Source organism: Lissotriton helveticus, chromosome 10 (assembly GCF_964261635.1).
Source record: "Lissotriton helveticus chromosome 10, aLisHel1.1, whole genome shotgun sequence".
Taxonomy (NCBI): Eukaryota; Metazoa; Chordata; class Amphibia; order Caudata; family Salamandridae; genus Lissotriton; species Lissotriton helveticus.
Genome location: NC_136071.1, coordinates 889,830,981 through 889,846,121, shown reverse-complemented (window position 1 = coordinate 889,846,121; position 15,141 = coordinate 889,830,981). Strand labels below are relative to the sequence as shown.

The following is a 15,141-nucleotide window of genomic DNA, read 5'->3' as shown; positions in this document are numbered from 1 at the left end:
ATTAAGGAACCTCAGACCCTCCTTTTGCCATTACACAGGCAAATCCTAATTGATTGCTAGGTAAGCATTTTCCATTCTAAACATTTCATTAAGTGTATGAGCAGGAATACAAAGAGAACAAGGCATTGGGTCATAATTAACATATAGACAACAGGAAAAAGTAACGACCACTATTACAAACAAAAATTATCTTTTTCACAACACTAAGCAAAAGCAAATCCTAAAATTATCTAGTTACGTTTTTAGCTCCTATGGCTGTCAGTAGCTATTATATACTCAGGTGAAACAGTGGAGATCCTTATCAATGCTCTCAGATGAAAAGGGATACTCTTCCACAGAGAATGGACTTTATTCTGCTTTTACTAAACAGAATACTACTTTAAAACAATGCCAGCAAAACAGCAAAAATCAGTCTCCTAACACCCATTTTATGCAATCGCACGGGAAATCACTTGTGCAACCAGCTATGCCCAGAGTCCGTTCAAAGCCTCTCTGGCAGGCTTCTATTGTCCATCAACGCCGCTTCTGTTGTTTTCTTCCGCATGGGCCTCTTCATTCAGGCCTTTCATGAAAATGGTCCTTCTCAGTATCCGTTGGAGTGCCCTACTGGCAAACACTCACAGTTCATTCGAAAGTCTCAATGTCTCAAGGCAGTGCACCAATATCTCTCCTCTGCGGCAGGCACTACAGATAGTGTGCTCTTCATTGATCAAGGGCACAGATCATCTTATGCAGATCCGGGTCTACATTCTCAGGCTCCAACACTCATTACTCAGTGTCCGAGAACGCTCAGGCTGCTCTTTCATGGGCACCATAATGTAGTGCCTTTTGCCACTCTTGGATCCTCCGGTGCACTGCACTTCCGTTGGAGCAAAGGGAAAAGGGGTGTGTGGCCAAAACTCAGGCCAAGGGGCTCAATGGACTGCCTACTGTCAGAGGTTACCAGCACATGACAGGTGAAAAACTGAAGCCTCGAAGCAACAGGGATCCTTCTCTTTTGCTGTTTTGCACTGAAACTGGTTCTCTGATGTTCAATGCCGTCTGATGGAGCAAGTACGATTCTTTGGAGCTACCATGGATGGCGCGCTGGCGATCGCTGTCCAGCCTTGCTGCTTTTCTGGGTGCTGAGACTGTCACTGATGGGAATTAGCTTTTCATCAAAGGTCCGCAGGTTATTATGACTTAATCCCGCAGAACCTAGTGACGTAGGAAATGGGACACATTTGTTGGTTTCCTTCAATTTAGTACAGAAACAGTTTGTTTTTAACAAGAGGATTGCAAGCAGGTGGCCTGCAATCTGCGAGGGAGTGGCCATATGCCATGAGACAATTCTGGTCTAGAACACACTGTCATTCACAAAGGCAATACAAAGACAAAGGCAGTAGGCAACACAGTGCCTCTAGCCTCTTCAATTAGTTTTCCATGTGAGACCATATCCTCTACCATCTAAGGGTAGATAACTACATGAGAATTCTATCTAAATGGATGTCTTCACACATAGTGGCATTGTCTAATGGGGTAAACACATTTTTTCTCTCAATATTTACATATAGGTGTTCCTAAATTCCTTATCTAAAACATTTCAAAAGAGAAATCGCATAATGCAGATTATCAGGGACATGTAGATACCTCCCTTTTAATAACTGTGCATCAGATGCACTATGCAATACACAGGCTAATGATCAAAATGTGAAAACTTGTCTTATAATAGCATTGAGTCAGTTAACCAGTCCATCACTACCATGACGGTCAGACTGGAAAACATCGAAGTAGGCCTAAAGAAAATTCTTGAAAACCAGTCTGGTCATACAAAAGGGAATTATACATAATATGGGGGTTCCTAGTACATTACTGCAGTCTGGAAGTGTGAACCTGAACAATACACCTACAATAATAAAAGACTGACTAGTGAAAGGAATATGGAAAAGAGAAATGGGACTAGGTCACAGCTAAAATCCCCAAACGCTAGGCACGATGTGACATCGGTCAGGGGAGAAAAAGAAAAATCCATAGGAAGAACAAGAAATTACTTGGGTGAACAAAAAATCAAAAATAGTTGAGAAATGTTAGCTCTACCGCTGGCCGCTAAACCATATACAGTAATCTCAGCTAATGTGCCAGTTCCTTCTTCAGGGAAAAATGAAACCTTATTTCCTTTATGGTACAAAGCCATACACTACTTAGGAAGCAGAACAAAACTAACTAATGTAATATAGAAATTAGGTCACCATGTACAAGAGTCACAAATCTATAATTTATCCTTACGTCCAATCAGGATACATAAATTTAGGGCTGCCTGTTCCTTAAGGGTGGGGGGGGCAGTAACGTGACTAACTGTATGTGACATACTTTGATCCTGTATATCTCTTTTATTTTACTTCAATACTATATAGCCAAAATAGACATGCAGTGGTGAAGTGTTGTCTGTCTTGCTCACAGGATGAAAAAATATCTTATCTGTGAAATTTAGCGCAAATTCACCCAACTGTTGTGCAGGATACACATCGTCATGTATATCCCTTCACAACACAGGTAAACTTGTAATAGTATCAAAAGCAGCAACATAAAACAAAAACATGCAGAAAAAAACGCACAAAACGCACATGTCAAGCCATCAGATATACTTGCTGTATATCAAGCACAAAAAAAATAGACAAACAATAGCATATGTGAATGAGCGGTGACGCACACACTTCAAGTCCTGTACTTTATGCACTGTGAACCTGCAGCCCAAAACCCACTATTCAGGCCTTCTTAATTTGTCAGGTTTAAAATCAAAATTACACTTTCTTTTACACACTTTCTCTTACTTTCCTCGCACTTACTTTTACTTTCCTTACCCTCCTTTTGACAGCTGATCACTAGTCAGTCGTGATCGGCTGGCAATACAATCTACTGTGTCACTTCTGACATACAGGACCACCAAGAACAATTCATGATAGGACCAAATACAGAAACATGAAAACCACCTGAACATTCCTTTCCAAAGGAGTTATGCAAAAACACATCACTTTTCAACCAACCAAACTCACGTGTCTTGTCAGCCTTAAAATCACCCAGAACAACCCATGAATGATCTGCGGGTAGAAGCAAAAAAAAAAAAAAAAACACAACACATAAAAGAGACATTTCTCATAACAAACAAATATCCTCTATAACTTGTAATCAGAAGACAAAGCATGATACACATTAACAGACACAAAATAAATTTCCATTACTTAACTGTTACCATCTTGTCAGTCAGTTTGCAACATTAAGCCATTTTACCTTTTCAAAAGTAAAATTCTTTCACTGACACTCCATGTTATCTTTGCGCCACAATTCGTTCTCACTTAGGCATGTAGCCTTCAAAATTTCAATAAAAAGCTTCGTCTTATTTTCTGTCTAAGACTTAATGCAATGCTTCATTTTCGGTCAAATAAAAGCAACTAGCAGACATTATTTATTTATTTATTTTTTAGAGCAGAGATACAAATGTATCATTTTTGCAGAGCATTTAGCATGATGTTGGGACTTTCAAAGAAACAAACCCTTTTTTTTATATTTTCCCTTTGTAATTAATTTCTTTAATTTTATTGATGTTCTTACGGAGAAAACCAGAAACCCTTCCTTTTAGAGGCCCATTTAGCAAGGTCATTCTACACTTCACAGAGACAAGGCCCTAATTTACGAGGTCACAGATGTCGACATGGCAGCCTCCCTCCATTGTTTACAAGGAAACTAAAGATAACACCTCAGCGCGACTCGAGCCAGCCTCTGCAGCTGTCCTAGCCCCCAGCTTCTGCTTACTAAGAAGTTTGTCAAAGACCTTCCTAATTCCTCCTAACCTGCAATAATTCACTCTATTTAAAAAAAAAACACATGTTATATATATTACTCCTGGTAGGGGCTATAATTTATTTCTATACTTATATTACTAAAACATTTACTGTGAATAATTTGCAGAACATAATAACATAACATACCAGCTTTAGAACAAATGTGTGCTACTACCCTATGCAATGGTACTCATTTCAGCAACCTTAAATAGATAAACGTTTCAGTAAGTCCAGCTGGAGTTAAAACCTCCAACCCTGATATTAAACTCAAACCTCTGCACCAGGCACATTGGCTGACTGAGCCATTAAAAGCATCCCCAAATGGGAACAACCTGCAAATTTGTGTTATACCTAAATGTATGCATTTACTGAAGCCTAAGGCACTTTAAAGCTATTTTAAATGGCAAAAATACCCAAATTCGACTTTGATATTTGGGGCACTTAAAAATAAATATCCTATAATAATGTTACATATTAATCATCCTCGGAATGTTCTTTACAAATTGCAGAGATTAGACATTAGACATATCTCATGTAAATCCTTAGAAAAATGAGTTTTTTACGCCTGCGGTAAGTGAAATTTCATATGCTAATGTCCTCATTATGCAGTGCAACACAACTGAAATTAAATTTTAATGCTAGGGGGTCATAGTATGAGTATTAAGCTTCATGAATAGTAAAAAACGAATTTTGTAGCATTTGTTTTTAATAATTATTTTTCATAATTAATAATTATTTTTAATAAACCCAATCATTTTTGATAAATTCACATATAGAAGCAAGCTGCATCCCTTGCCTATCATTTTAGACGCATTCATTTATAAGTCTAAGCACAGAACCCTAATTTGAAACATGACAAAATTTGGCGCCACATTTTTTCTTTCTAAAAAAGGACCATTTTATTTAGCAACAGAGCCAAGAATATGCTAACAAAAATGTTTAAAGAGAGGAAAACCCTTAATTGAAATGGCTTCCTGTAATACAAAATAATGAAACTTCGTTTTGGAACCTCTTTTTTAAAACACTATTCTGAAATGCAAATATTCACCCGCGTTTAGCTAAGGGCAAAGTCCTGGCTGAATAAATTCTCCTGTTTATTCTGTGACCTGCCAAGACAACAGCTTTTTGCTCAGAGGTAATAAGTTCTCCTCTCAGTATCGTAACATGAGCATGGTGACAGTCTTTTTCAAACTAAGACATATCAATGCGTCTGAGTTCAGCAAAAAATGCTGAAGCGCTTGCCTGGTAATTTCTAATACAATGTATGTAAGTAAAAATACTATAAGTTTATTTTTCTACATAAGACAAAATTTTCGTTTTTGAGGCTTTTTTTATTCCTAGTGAATGTGAATTTAAATTTTAGTTTTTAAGCATTTAGACATTTTGCTTAATAGACTGAAAACATCAAGAAAAACCACGAACAGACATTGAGCTCATTTCAGACATAAACAGAAAGAGGTCAAACACTCAGGACACACAATACAGCGCGCTTTAGCCATGCATTTCGTGAATAGCGCCATCGCTATGTACTTACAAAAGTTGTACTAATGGGAAAACCACATAGACATTTAAACACACATTTAACCCACAAATTAATACTCAGAACAGAAACCAAGGACAGCCCACAGACTGTACTTAAACCAAACCATTTGCAAATACTAGTTGTAAGTCATATTTACAAGAAACGCTTCTCAATACTGTTCCAAAAGACTGCAAAAACAGCCCAACAGACTGATGTATATCCAAGAAGCGAAAATACCCTCAATTCACTATCTTTAGCTGGCAGAACACCAAAAATCGTTCTGCATATCTTCATTCATAAAATTGCACAGAACAAAGGATCCTTGTTTTGGGGATTCCGGCTCACTTGGCAAAGGGGCAAGAAAGGGTCTAGGCAGACCCACACCTACCTTCACTCGCTGGCGGGCTGCTGGGCTCCTTACGCTGCTCGTTCCTCCCGCCGCCGTTACACTCCATCCACACGGCCATAGCGGGGAGGAACTACAGCTCCCAGCAAGCTCTGGGGTAAACAGGAACCACCGCCCACCCACTTCCTGCATTTCCGCGCCCGGAGGCGCTTAACCAGCGGCAGTTCCCTTAAGGAGTGGGGATTCCGGCTCACTTGGCAAAGGGGCGGCAAGAAAGGGTCTAGGCAGACCCACACCTACCTTCACTCGCTGGCGGGCTGCTGGGCTCCTTACGCTGCTCGTTCCTCCCGCCGCCGTTACACTCCATCCACACGGCCATAGCGGGGAGGAACTACAGCTCCCAGCAAGCTCTGGGGTAAACAGGAACCACCGCCCACCCACTTCCTGCATTTCCGCGCCCGGAGGCGCTTAACCAGCGGCAGTTCCCTTAAGGAGTGGGGATTCCGGCTCACTTGGCAAAGGGGCAAGAAAGGGTCTAGGCAGACCCACACCTACCTTCACTTGCTGGCGGGCTGCTGGGCTCCTTACGCTGCTCGTTCCTCCCGCCGCCGTTACACTCCATCCACACGGCCATAGCGGTGAGGAACTACAGCTCCCAGCAAGCTCTGGGGTAAACAGGAACCACCGCCCACCCACTTCCTGCATTTTCGCGCCCGGAGGCGCTTAACCAGCGGCAGATTCCTCCGCCCCGCGGACGCGCGCGGGCGGTGCCGGGCGAAGCCCGGGCAAAGGGCGGGCCCTCTACGGCCATCAGAGGCCAGAAGAGGATGGGACGGGCCACCCCACCTGACTTTTTTCATAGGAAGAGGTATAGAGACGCACTTTACCTATTGACTCGTACTATACTGCTCATTGCCACTTTTTCTCTTCTGCATATTGTATACAAAACATGTCCATCTGGGAGGAGCTCAATGCCCTGTGTGGCACCAAGTATGTCCCGGATGCATCACCCCCTCCTATTATGGGCAGTAATTCAGACAATTCAAACGGCACTCCGTGGGACCTACCTCTACCTTTAACTAAAGATAAAACTCAAGCCAATGCACTGATTCGGGGTCTCAATATTAAAAGGAAGCATGACGGGGAAAATGCCAATGAGAACCAACCTAAAATCCAAAAATTGTGCACCAGCCCTACATCATCCCCCTCTAACCCAACCACATCAATGGTGGATACGGCTGGAGATAAATTAGATGACCCTGTATCGTCCTCCCAACTGTCTTTACTGGCTCAGCTCGAGCAACTGTTACTATCTGTCATATCACCTTTGGTAATAAAAATTAATGACCTGGGGGACAGACTGACTAGCATTGAGAAAATAATTAAAAGGTATTCTCCACCAACCAATAAGATGGCAATACCCGTTTGCTCTAATTCTCCCATTACCCCCGAAAAGCTTAAACCAATTATACGTAAGAATGCCCAAACTCAATTACTACCTCCTAATACCCTTACCGCAACAGGCCCTAAATGCCCTAAAGTGGCATTAAAACCCGCGTTAATAAACCACACAGTGGCTAGAGCTGATCCAGAAAGGATGCCACGTATTAACTTACCTCCTGAAGCCGCCCCATATGTGACTGTCCTCTCTGGGGTTCCTGCACTCAGCCAGGGAAAACACGAATCACATCAGGACCTGCTAAATAAGGTTATTTTTTGGCTACAGAACAACAGACCTTTGCCACCTGATCTAGATGGCGGAATCCTGAGCGTCAGGAGGGTGGGGTGGTTAGGTACGCTGCCCAAAAACACCTCTGGGGACCTGGTGTTAATTAAATTTAGGTATAGGAACATCGTCCCCTACTTACGATTTTGCCAGCCCAAAGAGGGAGATGGCCCCATTCGCATTTGGGACTTGCATGACTTCTACCCGAGCATCCTACACATCCCGTTACTAAGATCAACGGCAAGAAATACAACTCCAGGGGAAGGGGATCTTGCGCACCTAGCGCCACTAACCTTCTAGCCTCTAATAGATTTGAACCATAGTTTAGAAATTGCATATTCTGAGAACTAATTATAAAGAGGCCACCAATGAGTACTAGCCTAACTGACACGGTAGTATGCAAATGATAAGTAAACTGTTGACATAGGTCTGCCTGATGTTCTTTCCCTGAACCTTAAGCTATCTTGTGGCACTGTATGCATGACCCTTTTTGTATTTAGAGTTGTCTTACTTGATAATGAAATGTTTTATATTGATTAGCTGATCCGTCATACTTAATTAATCCTGTTTTAATAATTGATATTAACTTTGTAATGAAATGTTAAGGTAATTATTTATGTATTGTTGCTGCTTTTATGATTTTTAAACCAAAATCGAATAAAGCTAATCTGACTGACTGACTGTATTATGTCATATTTTAATTCCCTGGGGATACAAAATCACCAAGGAAGAAATATGTTTTTAAACCTAAACCTATTTAGATATTCTTTCTAGCGGAACCGGCTAATTTACTTCACATCACACTATGGTACCTTTCAAAAAACGCAACACATTCTTCAATGTGAGCTTGACAACAGGCATGCCAAAAATACCGCAGAATATTGCAAGTATTATAATCAAAGTAGTGCTTAATGTACTTTTCGTACGTGCACCGTTCAACAAAACCAAATGGAGAAATATCTCCTCATTACTTGCCTACACAAATTTCAATTTGCATATCAAATCCATATTAAACTCAAAGTTGGCCAACACGAATTCCAAAATTCCAAAGCTACAGTAAGGGTTACTAAACTACCTTACTCTTAACAATCAAAAGGTTATCCAAATTCTAACTGCCAAGGTCTACATGACCTAATGGTCCTTTTTTAGAATACTCACGCCAAAAAGGTTCTCAGTCAGGAGTGACATCATGTGGAGGATCAAAATCAGGAAGATCAGAAATATACCGGGCTGCGAAGACAGAGAATCTCCAGAATCCTTGTGCACAAAGTAGCAGAGTCCCGTCCTCTCCTCCTCAGTAGATTTCAGTCTCCTGACAAGATCACTCCTTTAGAAAGTCACTTCTCTGATGAGGCCCACGTTGTTGGGCGCCATTTGAAGAAACTGAAATCTTCATTCTCAGAGAATACTTACTAATAGAAAGAAGAACTTGGCACAGAAGCTGAAATAGGAAAAGACATCTTTATTAAACTTATAAGTGAGGCCATGTCACACAGAAGCCGTAGCAACTGAATGAGGCGGTCTGAAGAGTACAGAAAACAGAGGCCTTTTATATGCTTAGGGTTACAAACTTCAGCATAAAAGTAAGGGGCAGTCCTAGCTTTTGCAAGCATGCAAAATACTTAACATGGGCATACAAGATCTGCCAAATATTAGCGAATAGGAAAACATTCAAAACAAAGCATCATGAAACCAGAACATCCCCCTCAAGTCATGCTTTTGCCCAACCCGATAAGTCAATCTATGACAGCACCTATAGGTCAATCAGTAATGGTAGAACATGTTTGCGTGCTTCAACGGAAAAGGTTGTGGAATAGGAAAACACAGGGAGATAATAGCGAAGGGCAAAAGATAAGATACTGCACGAGAAGAATGCTAAAGGCTAACAGATAGTTGATACAGGGATTAGGTGATCCAGACAAGAATTGGTTAGGCCAGCTGGTGTCTGAAATGAGTTTCAAAGCAAGGACAGAGGGGGTTTTCAACACGTTGCAGTCCAAAGGGCAGAAACACTTCGTGAACCATGCAGCCTGTGTAAAGGCAACACAAAATGGAGTTTGAATGTAAAATGGAATCAAAATTAAGGAACCTCACTACCCTGGGGCGCTTGAACAATATCTTTAGTGGAGCCAGGGCCCTGCCCCTTGGAATGCAGGTGCCAATTCAACCCCCTCTTATCCGTCCCAGGAAGGGCCCTCCGAGTCAGAGGTCTGCCGTTTCCCTTGCAGGCCCCTAGTTTATGGGCCTCCATCAAGAATGCACAGATGTAGCTGTCCCCTCAGCACCCAGATGTGGATTGAAGGCAAGTTGACAGGCACACAGAGCCATGAGCATAAAAATGCCCACTTTCCCAAAGTGGCATTTTCAGATTAATAATGTCAAATCCACTCTCACTACCGGGGAGTATTTGCCATCCATCGATACTGAACACCATACTGCTACTCTTCTGCAATTAGGAAATACAGCTCAATAGCCTTTCCTTAGATGCCCCATGTTAATCAATGCAAGAAGCAGGCCTCACAGTACTGAACACGCCCTCCAATGTTTTTTATTACTATGGCTTGCAGCGCACATGTGCCCACGCCCTACCTCGTCCCTACACCACCCCCTTCCTCCAGGGTGTACTCAGATGTAGTAAGATACATGCAGAACTTCGGCATTCAGCTTTTAAATGCCAAGCTGAGTAACAGTAACCTGCACATATAGGTGGCAAACCTGTATTACGCTTGAAGAGCTACCTTCATGGATGGAACTACCAGTGCTGCAGGCCCACTTAGTAGCATCTGAGTTACATTCCCTGAATATATGTCTTACCACTCCACAAAGGGCTTGCAACTAGCTCAAATCAGCCAATCATGTATACACCAATCACCAGTATGTATATGACAAATACAGCGCTTTGGCACTGGATGACAGTTACAAAGCACTCAAAGTCCTAAGGCTATCATGTAGCTCAGCGGAAAACCAGGAGGGCTAAGGCAAAATTCAAGGGAAAACACCCTAAAAAGGGCCATTTTCAAAAATCACTTTTCAATGTTTTATACAGTAATCAATTGTGTCATTAACTTTTAGAGTTTGAAATGTATTGAAGTAAGCCTCAACAGCTCACCATGCTGAGAGGTGTCCCAAATAATCATTAAATAATCTAGCAACAAATCACTGGATAGTGCTTTATGTGTCGCAGGTCATTGCAATAGAAAATAGAGGTCAACTTCTGTTAAACACTTAGGGCCTTATTTAGATCTTGGCAGTTGGGTTACTCAGTCACAATGGTGACAGATGTCCTGTCCGCGGAAACATAAATCCCATAGCAAGACCACTGACTCACTGTCAGTGAAACTGCTCTCCCACCCTCGCAGCTCCACCATTAAGTGAGGCCCTCTGTGAGCCCCTGCACTCCCATAATGCTGGTGTTCGAGGCCATCCTTTTTCTACTTTCTGCCCCCTTCATCCTCTCCTTCTGCTCCGTGTCACCCTCTAGCTTCTTCACCCTTCTGGCTTTTCTTCACTTTTTCTCTGCTTTCTGCTCCGTTTCACCCTTTATTCTTTTTGCACTTTTTCTCTTTTTATTTAACTTTCCTCACTCTTTTGGCCTCCTTTCCCCCGTTTTTTCTGCCGCTGCTGCCCCTCCCCCCAGCACGACCAGCCAGTTCCATTTCCCCTCCCGGCTTCCGCCTCCCAGCTGTCCAGCCCCCCAAACCCTACATAATGGTAGCTGTTGTGTGGCCGTCCACGACCTGACCGCGACCAGCACCAGGAACCCTGGATCTCCGAACCGCCAACGCTACGACCCAGCGGCACGCCACACACTCAACCCAGGCCACAACAACAACTGCAAGCTAGCATCACCAGCCGACACCCACTGACCCTTCAGCTGTCACCATTGCTGGCACACCTACAGCACCGCCAGGAACACTGACCCAGCACAACCCACCCGCAAGAACACACCAGAACTGAAGACCCTGCGGTGCATCCTCCTCAACGTCTGATCACTCCACAAACACGCCACCGAAATCTGGGACCGCCTTGATAGCACCAGCCTGGACGTAGCATTCTTCACCAAAACCTGGACCAACACCACCTTGGGACCAGACATCGCCATTCCCCAAGGATACAAGATCTCCAGGAAGGACCGCCCCCTCCCGCCCGGTAGGGGGAATCGCCATCATCCACAAATCCACCCTCCGCCTGAGCATGGCCCCTGATGAGTCACAGACCTGACGGAACACCTTCACTTCAAGATACTTGCCAGCCCTACCATCACCCTCCGGTTAACCCTCTTCTACCGACCCCCTGGATCCCGCAGACCATTTGCCAACTCCATCACAGACATCTTCTCCTTGCATGCCATCACATCTACCAACTACACCTTGCTGGAAGCCATCAACTTCCACCTCGCAACCAACTGGACCCCAACACCCCATCCCTCCTGGACAACCTCCACAACATTGTACTCGGCCAGATCGTGACCAAACCCACGCACGCAGCAGGACACACCCTCGACCTCCTCTTCACAACAGGAAACTCCATCGCTATCAGCCACACCTCTGAACTCCCAAGGACAGACCACCGATGCGTCCACTTCACCTTCAGAACACCCACCATCCACAGGCACCAGCACCTTCTCCGACGAAGAAACTGGACCAAAATCACAGACAACCAGCTCACCTCCTCACACAGCAGCTCCACCCCATCCATCATGGAAGACGACGACCCCAAAATTGCAGCCAGAACCCTGCACAGATGGATCTCCAACAGCGCCAACACCATAGCCCTCCTCAAGAAAAACAACACTCACGCCAAGAAATCCAGATGGTTTACCACTGAATTTCTAGAGTCCAGACGCACATGCAGCCGTCTCAATAAGGCCTGGAGGAACTCCAAATCCACAGAGGCCCACACCGACTTCAGAGCCATCACTAACACCCACCACCAACTCATTAGAATAACAAGAAAAAAAGCGATTGAAGACAATCTCCACACAGACACGTGCAACAGAAACAACTCTTCAGCATCATCAAGGAGTTCGCCCAACCCACCAGCTAGTCTACTGACACCCCTCCCTCACAAGACCTCTGCAACAAACTCAGCACCTTCTTCCACCACACAATCAAGAACATCTACGACAACTTCGACGAAGACAACCAACACACTGAACCCTCACCTGCCACTCATGACACCCTGAAGCCAACAATTGACAACTGGACAGCTCTCACCACGAAGAAACACTGAAGACAATGAAGTCATTCCACTCTGGGGCACCCTCGAACTCCTGCCCCTACCACATCTTCAAAAGAGCTGCCGACACCATTGCACCCATGCCCCCGCCTCACCATCAACCGCTCCCTGACGAACGCCTCATTCCCTGATGACTGGAAACACTCCGAGATCAACGCCTCCTGAAGAAGCCCTCTGCAGACCCCCACCGACCTCAAGAACTACAGACCCATCTCCCTGCTCCTGTTCCCAGTGAAAGTCATTGAAAAAGCCATCAACAGCCAACTCGTCACCTTCAACGAAGAACACAACATCGTCGGCTCCTCCCAATCCGGCTTCAGAAAAAACCACAGTAGAGAAACCACCCTCCTCGCCGCAACAGACTACATCTGCTCCCTACTGGACAGAGGAGAAACAGTAGCCCTCATCCCCCTCGACCTCTCTGCGGCGTTCGACACAGTCTCTCACCGCAGCCTAATAGGCAGACTCCACGATGCAGGAATCCGGGACAAGGCCCTCGACTGGATCCACTCCTTTATCTCCGGCAGAATGCAGTGTGTCCTCTCGGACCCTACACCAACCATCTGCGGAGTCCCTCAGAGGTCCTCCCTCAGCCCCACGCTCTTCAACGTCTACATGGCTCTGCAAGCACCCATCGTCAGAACCTACAAACTCAACATTGTGTCATAAGCAGACGACACCCGGCTAAACCTCTCCTTATCTCATGAACCCAACACCGCCAGACACCGCTTTCAAGAAGGCATGGAAGCCGTCACAAATGGATGAAAAGCGGCTGCCTACAACTCAACACTGACAAAACAGAAGTACTCCTTATGGGCCCAAACCCTGATGCCTGGAACGACACCTGGTGGCCCCCGCCCTTGGAAGCCCACCCACCCCCACGCATGCAACCTTGGAATCATCCTGGACTCAGAGCTCAAAATGGACCACCAGATCAACTCTGTTGCATCCTCCTGCTTCCACACCCTCCGCCTCCTACGTTAGACCTTCAAATGGATCCCCATCAAGCACAGAAAGACCGTCACTCACGCCCTCATCAACAGCAGACTCGACTACGGCAACGCACTGTATGGAATAAACAAAAACCTCACCCGCAAGTAACAAAACATCCAGAACGCTGCAGCAAGACTGGTCCTCAACCTGCCGAGACACTGCCACATCTCTCAGCACCTGTGCACACTCCACTGGCTTCCCATCGAGGCTAGAATCACCTTCAAGATCCACACCCACACACACAAGGCCCTCCATGACACTGGCCCAGCATACCTGAACAGCCGACTCAAATTCCATGCACCCCAAAGGACCCTAAGAGCAGATCGGGAGGCCGCTCCTTCTCCTTCCTCGCAGCCAGAGCCTGGAATACCCTTCCGCTCCACCTCAGACAGACAACATCGCTCCCCATCTTCACGATATACCTCAAGAACTGACTCTTTGACAGACCACCTCTGTGATAGACTGGAAGCTGCACCCCCCTCCAGCGCCTTGAGACCGTTACGGGTGAGTAGTCGTGCTTAACAAACACCTGATTGATTGATTGATATAATGGTATTTTTAGTTAGGCAAACAGGATATCAGTTCTTGTTGTGACAGAGTAACTCGTCAACTCAAGATCTAAATCAGGCCCATAGTTAGTGGATGGCCTATGCTAACCCCTTTCCTAAGATTTGTTTTTCTTATAAAGATATAAGGAGATAAGGTCAGTAACCTGGGATTTTTAAGACTAACCTGCCAGACAGCACACGCTGTCTAGTTGCAAAATACCTGATGTTGGCTTTCCAAGAACATACAGGGGATTACAGCCCACCAACTATTTAACATTGGTTGGTTTTATTGTCACTCATTTGCTTGCTCCTATTTGATGGCTTTCCTTGTCCCCTCTTGTTTATCTTGTGGTACTCCCTTCCCTGGAGCATATCCTCTTTACCATCCCTTTGACTGACTGACCAGCATCCTTCCACAGAGAAGTTTTAGGGAACTTTCTTTTCTTTTTAGTTACGCTCTCCATGTAAGTGCATATGTTTTACAGCTCTCTCCCTTATTAGCTTTCTCCAATATGTCTGGTGATCCATATTGCTCTCACATGTGTACTGTTTGTTCTCTCTGTCATGTACTTCCTGTGTTCCTCTCTTCCTCGTGTGCTTCTCCCCACCCCTTTCTTGCTCTGACCATTATTTCTTTCTCCTCTACCACTGTGATGCTCTCACCCTTGTGTGCTGCTTGCTATCTTGTGTGCTTCTTCCCCGTGTTCTGTTTTGCTTTCTCCCTAATGCGCTGCTATTCCGCACCCCTCCCTACCCACTCCTACCTCCCTCTCACCCACTCCACCAACCTTCTCACCTGCTCCTCAACTGCTGACCCCAAAGTTGCAGTTACTCTTTCGCACTTTTGTTACGAAAAAAGTGAATTAAATGGTGCCTGTGCTGTTCTGTTGGCATGCACAAATTTCATCACGCATGTGCCCACCAGAGGGATGACCAATGATGCAATGATT

The 15,141-nt window shown here is 44.7% G+C and overlaps 1 protein-coding gene across 5 annotated transcripts in view; it reads left to right on the top strand.

The window, feature by feature from the left end:
* The window catches only part of ULK4 (unc-51 like kinase 4), a 2,246,396-nt gene that overhangs the window by 186,851 nt on the left and 2,044,404 nt on the right, over nucleotides 1–15,141 (top strand). The window lies entirely within an intron of this gene.